This window comes from Columba livia, chromosome 15, assembly GCF_036013475.1.
Source record: "Columba livia isolate bColLiv1 breed racing homer chromosome 15, bColLiv1.pat.W.v2, whole genome shotgun sequence".
NCBI classification, from domain to species: domain Eukaryota; kingdom Metazoa; phylum Chordata; class Aves; order Columbiformes; family Columbidae; genus Columba; species Columba livia.
Window position 1 is genome coordinate 14,995,875 of NC_088616.1, and position 13,579 is coordinate 15,009,453.

A 13,579-nucleotide genomic window follows, 5' to 3' on the forward strand; every position below is an offset into this window, starting at 1 on the left:
CCTGTCACCCTGTAGCCATGACCCAGTTTCACTGAGGCATTTCTCAACCCCAGGCTTTTTCCTTTTTGTCTCCTCTCTCACCATTCCCCTCCCTCCCCTTTGGCACCGGCATTTGATATTTACTTTCAGGCTGGGAGGGACAGAGGAGGCTTTTCCTTGTGTGCCCCCACTTTGTTCCACGTTGGTATTTGGGAACAAGTGTGACATTCAGGGGAGCCAGGGAGGACAAAGCCTGCCTGGAGGTAATCATACCACAGGCGGGCATATCGGGTATCCGTGGACACAGGGCATCCGAGAGCTTTTGACTGTGTCTTTTTTAGGAAGAGCTTTCTCAGCCTCGGTATCTCTCAGATTAGGTTTTGTCCCCAGAGGAGCCTGTTGTGCCTCCATTGTAGCGCAGCTGTGGGAACCCGCGGCACGGCTCAGCACCGGAGCGGCAGGACAATGCCGAAAGGCACCGGTGCTCCTGACCTATCCGATGGGCGGCTCTTCCTGCAGTCCAGAGGGACTGATCTCTAACGAGGAGATTGTGTCGACATCTGCTTCCCGGCGCTTTCTCTTCTGTACTCAGATGTCCTCAAAAGAGCAGGTATGGATGGAAGCCCCGTGCCTTTGGCAAGCATCCCTGAGCCTGTGCATGGAGATGGAGAGGGTGAGATACACACATATACATGTACAGCCGGGGAATGGATGGTGACTGGCACACTGCTATACATACAAATATGGGTTTGTGCCTGGCATTTGCAAGAAGGAGGCAACAAAATGAAATCATGCCATCATTCCTGGCTCTGCCAGGACACTGGGTGGGCAGCAACAACCTCAAAAACTCAGCAATGAATGGGGATATTCAAAGGGAAGCCCAGGGCTCTCTCTGTTTCCTTCCATCCATGCACCTTTTGGCATGGCCTGGAAGAGCTGGCCCTGTGTACAGAGCACTCACAGCCTCTCTCAAAAAGTGGGAGACACTTGCTTATCTGACTCCAACTATCTTTTCCACTTCGGGATTTGCAGGAGTGTGATGCTAAATGCTTCCCAGAGACATAGGAAGGGATGTCTATCCTTAGTCTCTTCTGTCGGGTGTCGCGTCCAAGGATGTCCAGCCCTATCCAGCCTTGACAGAGCCTCGCTGCTCCATGACCCTGTCCGTCTGGGATGGGATGACATCTAGAGCACTGACAAGTCCAAGGAGACTGCTGTGTCTCTTCTTCTCGAAGAAATCAGCACCCGCCCCTCCCCAGTCCCATTAAAATGCCTGATTTAGTACAGATGTTAATGGCGTTTATTCCATGTAAAGCCACTTCTGGCTCCTCTCTGCTGAGGAGCTGCGTAACCCCGGTGAAGCCTCACTGATATAAACCAGCCATTGAGTGATCCCTTATCTCCAGCCTTCTTGTGCTGACTGATCAGTTCCTCCTTCTCTCGGCTGAGCCTCTGCTCTGGAATCATACAGACTTTTCATCACTTTGAAAATCCTGGCCCAATAAAACATCAAAGCATTTGAACATGAATGGGACTGTTTACTTGCTTTAACCTAAACATGGGATGTAGTTGGATCAAGACCTTTCTCTTCCTGCCCAGTGCTTCCTCTTCCAGTGTCCTGGCTGCTCTCCTCAGCATCATCTGTGGTTTCTCTCTGTTACGGTGCAATATCATGGAAAATTTGCAGTTTCTCATTTGTGACGCTCTGGTTTTGCCTAAGGTGACAAATGACCTCCTCCCTTAGCGATAAACCAATTTACTCATCCCATCTGCTGGTAAGTCACAGTCTGCCCTCGGAGCCGAGGCTTTCGGTTCTGCTCAGCATCTGCACTACAGCTGTTTGCCATTGACTTTCGCCTGTTGTCTTTAGCACCAAGACACTCGCTTCCTATTGCACTTCAGCTCATTGCATTTCCTTTTTATTATTCTCAGTTGTCTAAACCAAGCTGGCTCCTTTCTATGTCTTCTGGGAAGAGAAATCCTCTGCCAGGTTGTGAGGCAGCCCTTCATGGCTCGGTGTGATTGAGCACGTTGAGTTTGGCGGGAAACCATGAGCATTTCTGGAGATGATGGGACACACAGGTGGGAGATGCTGCTAGGGTGGCTGGAATCCAGGATGGGGATGTGACCTGCTGCCGTGTCCCTGGACAGGGAGAGATGTTCTTGGATGTGTAGGAACGTCCGTGCAGCAGCTGGGAAGCACAGCAGTGAGGCCGGCAAAAGGCTGGTCTCTCCCGAGCTGCCTCGGCACACATGAGCCTGCAGCCCATCAGATGTGGCCCTGACCGAGGTGTCTGGGAGCAGGTCCAAGCTTACGCGAGTCGGGACGGCTGCCGAACACATGCATCCTCTGTGCAAGGAAAAGATGTCTTAGCAAGGATACAAAGCACACGATGGGCAGGTCCCTGGATGGAGCCACTTCCCTCCAGCACATCTGGAAAATTGCTCCCATCCTTTAGTAAACAGGCTTGCAGAGGAAGATCTGTGCTAGCATTGTCCTCCCTTTGGGACCTGGTGGAGCCAAGGTAGGACAATCCAGTGAGATTGGAGGATATAGGCTCTCCTAGAATAACTTACAGCTGTCCTGGAAGCTTGGAGACCTGGGGGGCTGAGAAGCATGTTGGCGAAGTCACAGATTTCATCAGTTTACTTTATTCTTGTAAAAGGGCCAGAGGAAGACACAGTTTCCACAGGTCAGCAGGGATGATGTAGGTCCATCTGGAGTCCCTGGTGACTCCAGACTTTTCTCCCACCTCCAGGGACCCAGAGGAATGGCAGTGCAGGTGGGTCTCCAGGCCAGGCTCAGGAGAGAGCCTGGAGAAGCCAGTACAGCTGATCTTCCTCCCCCTGAGCAGAGGATGTTGCAGGAACCCTCAGCAACGTGGGATCTTTAAAAAATCATCATATAGCATCCTGAATCACCGAGGATGGGTTATTGTTTTAGGAGGTTAGGGAGAAAAGAAGTAGCGTCATGGTCTGAAGTCCTCCAAGTGGGGGGCAAGGATCCAAGAGAAGGACCTCAGGTCCTCAACTGTGGGGCAGAAATCTGGGAGAGGAAAGGCCTATTTCAGGGAGAAGTGGTGAGAAAGTGCTGTAGTGTTTGAAGAGCAAAAGGCAGGGTTTGCTTAAATCTCTGGTAACAATAATTATGTCACAGCTGCTGAGGAGACAGCGCAGAGCAATTTTGTCAGAGATTGCAAGCCCAGATATGGATAAATAGAGAAGCTTAACTCTCTCTTCAGAGGGGGATAAGCAAGGAGGTTGTTCTCCAGCATAGGCAGATGTGGAGCCCTGTATTGCCTCCAGGCACTACAGATAGATGTCACACGTGAGAGAAAATGAACCAGAGGCATGATTCAGTGATGCTGACTGAGGTCCTGCTCCAGGACTGTGCTCCAGTCTTGCCCAGCAGGCCCAGGAATGGAAACCTTTTGCATACTGGAAGAAGACTCCTCTTAGGAAACCAGGAGATTGCTAAGTTCAGCTCTGGTTACAGCCTTAAACCATCAGGTCATAGATCTTTCTTGTGGTATCTTTAGCAAGGGTGTTTTCCACCAAACACCTTGCTCAGGAGCGTGGCAAATGTGGCAGCTGTATTTGGGGGTGTATCTCTCTGCTGTGGGAAGTGCAGCCCCAGAACAGCCCTCGGGGCATACTTGGGAGACCAGCATTGTGGTCCTGAAGAGATGACAAAAGATGTGACTTTTCCAGCCTCCCCAAGGCCTCGTCCAGAAGGATGTCCCAGCCTTTTCCAGCTGAGCATCCCTGGGCAGCATGACGAGGCAGGCAACGCCAAACACATGGCTCTGGATGTGCCCACCTTCCTTCCAGTGAGGTGACATGCCCAGGCAGGTTGACCAAAGTCACAGAGGTCTCTTCTCCCTGCACTGATGACTGTGCACTCCGTGTCATGACAGCCAGGAGGTCCCAGTGCCTCTCTATAGCTGGGAGAGTGGTCCCCTGGCAGAGCAATGCTGGGTGACAACCTGTGAGCTAAGGACTCTGGGTGAAGGGCTCAGCACGGAGCTCTGGAGGCTTTAAGAAAAACCAAACCACGTACAGAAGCCTGTTTAGACTGAGCATTTCAGAGCTCTCCCAGGCACCTCTTTCCTGCCCCTCTCCCTCCCACTCTGAGCAGCTCAGCCCTGTCTCCTGCAAAATCTCCAAATGACAAAAGGCTCTTTGGGGCTCAGCATCAGCCACAGCTCATCGCCCGCCTGTCCGGCCGCACGGATGGAGGACAGAACCATCTGCTCTAAGGCAAATGAACCCCGTGGCCAGATGCTCTGCTTTGCTAAGGAGGCTGTAAAAGCCTTGGACCCGGTTCATGGGAACCGCTTCACTCTCCCCCGCCTCCTCCTCCCACACGCATTAACCTCTTTACTGCCACTGATGTCTTTATAGCAACATCTGAGGGAGGAGAAGGTGGTGGGTGAGAAGGCACGGGGGCGGAGAGGCAGGATGCTGAGAAGGTATGCTGGGAGCTTGCCTGACATGGTGGTGTGAAGTTTGCCATCCTTCCTTCCCTCTTTGGGAAGGTGAGTAATGAGAACCACTTCCCGGCAGGGAGCCCGCAGGCAGCACGGGACCGGGTGTGGAGACACCGCAGGGATGGAAGGAGGAGGTGGCGGGACTGGCACTTGCTTTGGAAGTGTCCCTGCGGGGGTTTGCTTTCCCTCACTGCTGATTCCCACAGGCTGACTGAGCCCCATCCCTCAGAGCCTGTGCCAAGGTTTCCACAAACCATCCTGATGGTCACCATCCTTCAGGCAGCAGCGAAAGCACCCGGTGCTTGCTCCAGGTGCATTGGCTCTGGCGGAGAGGAGACATCGCAGCTGCTGCCAGGTTGCTGTGGCTGTGGTCCCCATCACAGCCCACCCCTGCACTGGTCATCCCCAGCTTGCTGTTGGGAGAGAGGGACACAGTCTGGGGTCTGTGGGGGTCTGCGGGGGTCTGCCCCACCAGTCACAGCTGACATCCTGCCTGCACAGTGTTGCTAGCAATAGTATACCTTTGCAACAGCATACAACATACATTTGCATCAAACAGCAAAGTTTTAGGGTAGACAGGGACCTACTGGGTAGTTCTTGGGAAGAAGCCACATAACTTTTCTATTGCCCCTGTTCCTGCCACTGACAGAAAGAAGGTATCAGTCCTATTTGGCAAGGTGCTGCCATGTAGCACCCCAGTTTTGGGCAGGGCTGACAAGCATCTGGACTATGGGGATGTGCCACCTGTGTGCTGCTCAGTGCTACGAAGCCCACGACATAGCAGGTGAGCCACTGCTGATCCAGGCTGGATCCAGCCCTCCCGCCTGGACAGGGAGGCTTTCTACCTATTAACAGCCACAATGCAATGCAGTTTCTATGGCAGCACCACATCTGCCTCTCTCCTACCTCCCCTATGCACTTTCTGTCCCTCTAAATTCATTTCCAGTCACCCAGGCCACAAAGGGTTAACAGGTGGGCTGTCTAAGTGGGGGGGTCAGGAACTGGGGATATTACAGGTGGGATTCGAGCTTGCAAGGCACGGTGGCCTGCTGGAAAAGACCTTGACTATTGAACCCTGAAAAATCTCCTCCTTTCTACCAGAGCCTTCCTCGCCCTGGTTCCCACAGGGCTCCTCCGCCACTCCACACCTCTGGGAAGGTCACACGCCGCTGCTGTATCTTGCCCGGCGCAGTGGGAATCCGATTAACAACCGGCCCCCGGCCCTGGGATTGGGCAACGATGGGTGAGAGAAGGGCCCCGCGCCTGGAGAAGAGCTTTCCCACACTCTGTCCCCGCTCGTCGGCGACAGCGGAGGAAATCGTCCATATCTAAATGTGTCCTGATAGCTGCACTAATCTAGGGCTGAATGTGCAGCTCGGGGTGGGCAGCATTAGCGCAACACATGGCCCATATTCAGCTCACACAAAGGGCCATATTCTTCCTCACCCTGTTCGGGCTTCACATGCTCGAGCGGAAAAACAGAGTGATGCCAGGGGTGAGGGAAGAGGGGAGACCGTTGAGATAGAGCAGCTGGATCCCCTCGGGGACGCGGGGGGATTTCTGACCCCGGGAAACGTTTGCTCTTCACCCAGTGCCCCACCAGACAGACAGAACTGCAATGCTGCATTTTCAGCTCCTAAAATTTGGCAGAGAGAAAGGAAAAATGAGGTTTTCTAAGCAGCAGAAGGGTATCTGGGGTGGCTGCATACCAAATTCCATCCCTGGCTTACAGGGGTGCCCTGCTGGATGGGGTTTCTCCACTCACTCTCCACACCAAAAAATTACCAAGGGGAGAAAAATTGGCAGAATGTCAAAAAAAAAGTCAGTTCAGCTCAACCTGAAACATCCCTCCAACCAAACCCACAATGTTTTCTTCCCTTTTGGGGGTCTTTTTTTGCACCTTTTTAACCCTTCTTCTCCTTTTGGCTCACAGCACTGCTCAAATAGGAAAAGCTGTTTTGAAATAAAGAAGCAAAGAAAAAAAAAAGTTTTGTTTTGAAAAAATGTTGAAATGAGATGTTTCAACATCTTCCAAATGATCTCCCTCACTTGTTTTGGCCGAAGCCCTGCATTTGCATTTGACCTGGATTTGCACATTGTTGGTTCCCCACAAAAGGGCACATTTTTCGCTGAACTCAGTCCTGTTCACCAACAAGCAGCTCAGCTCCAGGGCCAAGCTTTGTAAGCAGAATTTTTCAAAACTATGGACTGAGTGGTTGGTCTGGATAAAGGTGAAGATCTTCTTCTCCAAAGGACCTTAAAATGCGCCTTTTTGCCCCACAAAGTTCCCCTTCCCTGTTCCCCCTTTTTCTGCGCTGTCTCTTCTCTTTTTGCCTCCATGCTTAGACCAACCTCTCACCTAATACTGTTTCTTCCACAAACTCCCTCATTTGGGTCATTTAGTGAGTAAATGCTACTGCCAGGCTTGGATGCAATTCTTGGAGCCCTGGAGAACCCAAAACTATAAAGCTCAACTCCATGATGGGGCAATCCCCTCTTGGGGACCATTGTAAGCCAAAGGAGAAACTCTCCAGCCCTGGGTATGGGGAAACCTCCCTCTGGGAAAGAGGTGCTCCAACCTTGCCCCCCCCTTTCCCAAGCTTGGGGATGCCTCGGGGCTGGGTGCGAGGGAACAGCAGGGCGGATGTGCTTGCACATGCGGGGATGCCCTCACCTAATGACCCTTCAGCTCACATTAGTAGCAAAGTCCCCACCCTCGCTTGGAGCTGGTCGTGCAGTTCCCCATCACCTCCCCACCCTGCCACCAGTGGGGTGAGTTGCTTCCTCCTTGCTGCGGACTGGTTCTTTCGCATCGGGGTCTGTGGATGCCAATGGGAAAGAAAATCCCCATGCCTGGAGCTGGGAAAGCAGTGACCTTCCCTGATTTCCACTGGGAAGGGCGGGGAGCAAGGGGAGACAGTTCTTCTGTGCCTGGCAGATCCTCCACCGTTCTCTTTCTGGGCCCTGTCGAAATCTGCTTGTTTTAACTTGTCTGCATGTCTCACTGGGGAGATGGACTGGAAAACACAAGGCAGATCCAAGCAGCTTTCTCCACGGGGAAAGCTTTCAGCACGTAATAGTCTGGGGCTTGTTTGATGCCTGGTGTAAGATGCAGCTGAATAAAACCGTGTAGAAGGAGCTTGAGCAGTAAAGGGCATCTCAAGAAACAAGCAGTCTTTTCTTCCCTCTCCCACTGCAGAAGCTGCCCCGGAGATGCCATGTGTGCAGGGAGAGGGGCTGGTTCCCATTTCATCTCAGGATGAAGGCTGCCACTATAAATGAAAGTAAGTATTTAATTCCTCTTATTCGTGCCTGGTTGCTATGGAGACAACAGTTTAATTAACCACAACGCTGATGCCCTGCACGGCACAAAGATGCCCAGGAAAATATTAGGGTTGTCTCTATACATCAGTCCTGTGTTTACTTCTCAATTTTACTCACTTCCAGAACTTGCCAAAAGTACTCAGTGGGCACGTGGTACAACCTGGCGTCATAGGCGTACAAGCCATGATCGTGCTTCCCACAAGGGACAGACCGGGAGGGCAGGAGCTACCGAAACCAGATTCCTTGCTACGATGCGCAGGCTGGATGGAAAAACACAAACACATAGGGAATTTCCAGAGAAGAAAGGGGAGAGACCCACCCTATTTAGTCTTCCAAGGACTTCACTTGGAAAACCCACAGAGATACGGCTCATGCGATCTCATTTGCTTCTGTCTTGTGGACTGCGGCTTGGCAGGAGGCCATGGAGTGGGTGCAGAAGGCGCCTGCACATCTCACCCGTGCAAGGTTAGCTCCTGAGGCAGCCTTCAGCCAGACCCTGGGGCAACCTGTGCAAAGAGCTGGGCTTAGAAGGGTTTTTACCTTCCTGCTGGAGACCTACTGGGATATTTCCATCACATGCAGTCTGTAGTTGAAGGCTGAAGCTGCTCTGCTCTAAGCCCCTACCCCCTCCCAGTCCCTCGCTGGTGGGGAGCACCAGGGCGAATCTGTTGGGAATGCTGCCTGCATGGCAGGAGGTTTGCAGACCCCTCGCTGTACCCTGGATTTGTCCAGCTCCTCATTTCCAGGGGTGCAGCAGCCCCCAGGAACTGCACAGGGACTGGGGAGAGACCTGCGGCGGGGAGCTGGCACAAGCACAGGAAATCCAGCTGTCAAGAAGACTCCAGCGTGCTTACCCATCCCTGCCTCCCGGCACCTTTTTCTGGTGTGCATTTGTGTTTCAGACAGCGCTGATCCTGCTGGCCAGCCCTTACCTGCCAGCATCTGTCAGACACCACAGTAAAGAGTAGCCCCAAGGCGCGAACAGCCTGCCATAGGGGCCACACCTATATCCACCTCCGTGATGCAACGTCTTGCTGCGCAGCTGCTCGCCTCGCTGCCAACAGCCCCCGCGGCTCCGCCAGAGATCGGGTCTCCAAAATAAGAGCTTTGGCACCTTCCCAGTTGTTTGCTCAACACCAGCTTTGAAAGTTAATTTCAACAAAAGCCTTCTCTTGCTTCAGGGAGAGAAGTCCAGGGGTAAAGGCTCAGCTTGGTCAGATGAGAGAAGGAGGGATGAGCGATACAAAAGATCCACCCCTGTGCCCTTGCAGCCGCTGTCACCATGTGTGCCAGGAAGAAGTGGAAAAGTCATCCCACCTGCTGTCAGGAGGGTGACACTGAGCCAGACGGACACCTCTTGCATGGGGACCCTGGTATAGGGTGCTGTCACAGGGTGTCACTACAGGGCTTGGAGGCAACACAATCAACTGTGCTGTCACTTTATGTTGTATGTGACAACGGATGGCAGTTAATAAATAAAAGGAGGATAACAAGCAGGGTGTCAGGTTTTACTAACTGTGGCCTGGTGAGAGCTGGTGCAGGATAGCTCTACTGCCATCCCAGCAGCAGAGTCTGCAGAAGCTACACTGGCATCACCGCAGGCTCTGGCCCATGTCCCTGGGAGCAGCATTAGCACAGAAACCCAAAACTCAGCCAAGGACATGTGAGACAGAAGCCTGGGTGCTGAAGGGAAAAAGCCAGGGGATTGCAGAGGAGGATGAGCCATCTGGCTGCTCCAAACTTTCAAATTGCCTTGACCTTGTGTGGAGGAACTCATATCTCGGGCTCGTCGGGAGGGTTTATTTTATTCCATTGGAAAATTATACCCTCATTCCCATTCCCAGCTCCCCAGGGCACTGGAGGAGTCCTTCACTGTTTTAGGAATTTGCATTGCTTCCCCTCTCCCTCTGTTTTCCTTCTCTTCTCCACAACACAAAGCTTAACTAAACCCCAGGGAGGGGAGAGGAGGGAACAAGACGCTAACTTTGTCTCAACATTTCTGTTAGAGCCCCAGAGACAGAGGCATGGTTTTAAGCGCTCTGCAGGCTGCAGGCGGGGGGAAAGCGGGGGATTGCCTTTTGGGCCAGCCAGAGCTGGCTGAGTAAGTCACATCGCTGTTCTTCACCTTTTCCATGGGACTTTCCGGTCGCTTCATCTGGGCTCTGATCTGAGCACACACAGCAGCCAGGATGGCTTGGAAGGATGTGTTTTTCTGGGATGGTTTCATTTGCGCTTTCTCAGTACAGGAGGTTGGTATCAATAGAGTTTCTTCCCTTTCTGCTCTCTCAGATAAGATATTAGTATAGCAGGGGATTTTTATTGCTGAAGAAACCTATAAGATGCTCTCAGTGAAGCTGCTCACAGCCTCGCCAGGCTGCCAACCATGCTGCACCTCGCTGGGAAGCTGACACCCTTTTGGCCCATGTGATGGGAATTAAGCTCAGGATCTCTGAAACACAGGATAGCTTTAAAAAGCTGGTTAGCAGGGGGCTGTCATCACGATTCCAATCCCTGCGGGACAAGCAACATGCAGAGCAGCAGGCATCTGTTCAGGCTACTTTTGTTGTGTAGCAAGGCTGCTGGTTTTGGGGCAGGTATTGCACCACTAAAACGCACCCAGTGCTTCCTCAGTGACTCATCTGCCAGGCTGGGGACAAGAGGGTCGGCATTCTTGGGAACAGCCCTGGCTTGAGGACCATAAATCATAGCCAGTGGGAATAACAAAGATGCCTGATTGGATGGGGTGGGGGGCAAGAGGCATTGCTTGGGGCCACTTGAATTTATGGCACCCTCTGGCTTCTTTAGCAATGGATGCTTTTGACATAGAACTCAAAGCAACAGCCTTACAGGGGGAGATAAAAGGCTGGGAGAAAAGAAAGGATCATCTTTTTTTCTCCTCTTTCTTTCTTTTTCTTTTTTTTTTTTAATCGGCAGAAGGGAAGGAGGCACCATGGCAACGCCAGACTTATTGGGCAGGATGCTCAGTGGTGGCGGGCCCATGCTAACCACCCTTCTCCAACCACACAACCCTTGGAAAAACCCCCTGTAAAGCCATCCCTGTCTCTGTTACCCCGTGCATCATACATACCCATCACCGGTGCTGCCTGCATCACTGGCAAGAGAATCCATTCCCAAGGATCAGCCACTGCCTGTTTTCTCGGTGCAGAGGAGGAAGAGGAGGAGGAGGGCGACCCTGTTAACAAACCTCGGCTAAACAGGCTGCTTGGGGCTGTGCAGGCAGAGCCGATGCCCTCATTGATATTGAAATCAGGTGCAATCCATCACGGGGTGAACAGGCTCCTTTCATGGGAAGCTGAAAAGAGCCACTCTCAAAGGGAGGGGGAAAAACTTGTCCAGGGGAAGGGCGAACCAAAGCGTGGCAGGTGTGGTATGGAGAGGGATTGCTGTCTGTGCCAGACGGTGATTCATTGCAGAGCGGCGCCGTGCCATTGCCAGGGTGGACACAGATTGCAGGCTGAAAAGTGTCTCCTGGATGGCGGGAGTACAGTGGGCCTTGGGGCATGTTGGGTTTTGTCAGGGTGGGTGCTCTGGGTCCCCACTCCAGAGCACAGAGATGCTGCGTACAGGGTGACTTACAATGACCCTTTCACTTCTCATTTCAGTCAGAATCCCTGCTGCTCTGAGATGCTGCCAGGGGGCCAGGGCTGCCATCCGCACCAGGGGGCAACACTAAGAATCCCCCCAAAGGCTCCCCAGGCAGGGATGGAGACCATACCACAAAGGCCCTTGAACATGGGTTGCTCTCAGATCTGTAGGTCTAGCTCAGTGTTCAAAACAAAAATAACAGCCCAAAGTGAAACTGAGTTTAGCTTCCTGTGTCTCAAACCGACTTTGCACTGAGCTTGAAGGCTACTGCTGAATTCAGCACAGCCTGATGTGATGGGGACCACCTTCTGTGGAGTGGGGCACAAGAGCTGGGTCTATGGGAGGAGAGGGCGCTGGGGATGGTGACCAGCCTCATGAGCTCCCCCAAAATTGCCTTCCTATTGTGGACAGCCTGTGAGCTCGAGGCACGGTCACTCTTGCCCCAAGGGGTCTTGTCTTTCATTGTGTCTACCAAGGGTCAGCCCGGAGTCATCCTGCCACAGCCAATGCTGTTCAAGCAGAATGATGCCAAATCTGTCCCAGCATCTCAGCGCTCAGCCTCCAGCCTCGGCTCCCCGCACCTGGATGCAATCACAGAGCCGGACGGAGAATGGGAAAAAGCCGTCGGATCCAATTCACCAGCAGCTGCTGTTTATTTACCCAGGATCCTTCCTACCGAGGGAAGATGGAGCAGGGGATGAAGCACTTCCCACTCCCTGGGAGCTGCCACTCCAGGGATGATGCAAAGTGCGGGGGATGCCCCGACGGGGGGTGACATCCTCAGCAGAGCTGTGAAAGGACCGTGGCAGTTTTAGCCTTTCCCAGCACAGCGCCAGGGGCCCGGGGGAACCCCACATCTGTGTGCGGGGGAGCCGGGCCAGCGCCGGTGTCCTGCGGGGGCGGACAGCAGAGGAAGTCAGCCGCGGGGCTGCAGACCCACACTACCCCGCGGAGGCGGGGGATGTTTTCAAAAATTGCATTCTTCTCTGCTTTTCTTTCTTTTTTTTTTTTTTTTTTCCCTCCAAAAAAAGAAAAGCGTACAAGCTCTGGAGTTAATTAAGCGAAGGACAGAGAGGCTGGGATGTGCTAGGATGTGGCTATGAAAGCAATTCTGCTCCAGCAGGAAAAGTGGTTTGCATCTTAAAGACTTACCCTCGCATGGTGACATGCTTTGTACTGGCCATGGGGTGAGCCCTCATGGCATCCCCACATTCCCTCTGGTGATCATCCATGATGATGTGAGCGGGGCCAAGCCTGGCTTAAGCACCGCCATAGGGGTTGTCAGTGCAGCAGAGAGTGTTATAGCCAAGACCAAGACTCTGCCAGCTCCTTGACAAGTAGACTTGGGCATGTCATGTCCCTGCTTCATGCCTTAGTTCCCCCTCTGCTTTTTGCCTTCTCTATAAACTCTAAACATTTTTTTGGCAGAGTCTGTACAGTGCCTTGCACCATAGTGTGAGAGTGAGACTTGCAATGCTCCCACTTAAATATATCATGACAGTGAGCTGAAAGGCACATGAGATGGGGGCCCACCAAGGGAATCTCCTCTTCTGGCCCTGGGATTAGGGCATTTACCCTAGGATATGGGCTTTGCCGCACCAGAGCAGACAGACATCCCTCGGGAGAAGGACAAACATCCCAGGCTGCGTCTGTGCCATTGTGCTCAGCTGAATGATGGGAAGGGGAGTGAAGGGCAAAATTAAATTTTCACCCTCAGCCTGGAGATTAGTTTCCCCTTATTGTTGTAGGAATAATTAAAAATTGTTGGCCACGTTGTTTTTCACCTTCTCATAACCCACTTGCTGTATTTGATTCCCTAATCTCCTCCTGATAATTACACATCACAGTGTGCTTTTACAGTTCTGCACATCCCCTGTGACCATGGGCTCTTTCTTATTGCCACCCTCCCTCTTCACTCTGCCATTTGCCAACAGTACTTTGCTCACCCGCCTGAGCAAGGGTCCCTCATCCCCCAGCACTGGACTGAGAGGCCAAGATGGGTCCCCATGGACCAGCATGAGGCAGCAGCAGATGCCCATGTTGCCCTAAATAACTGAGTGCAGCTATGGAAGGGACAAAGCCATCCCCACATGATGGTCTCCTGGGCTTGCCGAGGTACAGAACAATTATCCTTGGTTGGTTCTTGCTGCTTTATTCCTTCCCATGTTGCTGAAGCTGGT

General features: G+C 52.6%; 1 long non-coding RNA gene across 1 annotated transcript; it reads left to right on the top strand.

The window, feature by feature from the left end:
* Positions 1-451: 451 nt before the first annotated feature.
* On the top strand, positions 452-9,287 carry LOC110360251 (uncharacterized). The gene is made up of 4 exons (XR_010466403.1): positions 452-589; positions 5,571-5,712; positions 7,669-7,753; positions 7,917-9,287. It is a non-coding gene; the product is annotated as an uncharacterized LOC110360251 (long non-coding RNA).
* The last annotated feature ends 4,292 nt before the right edge of the window (positions 9,288-13,579 follow it).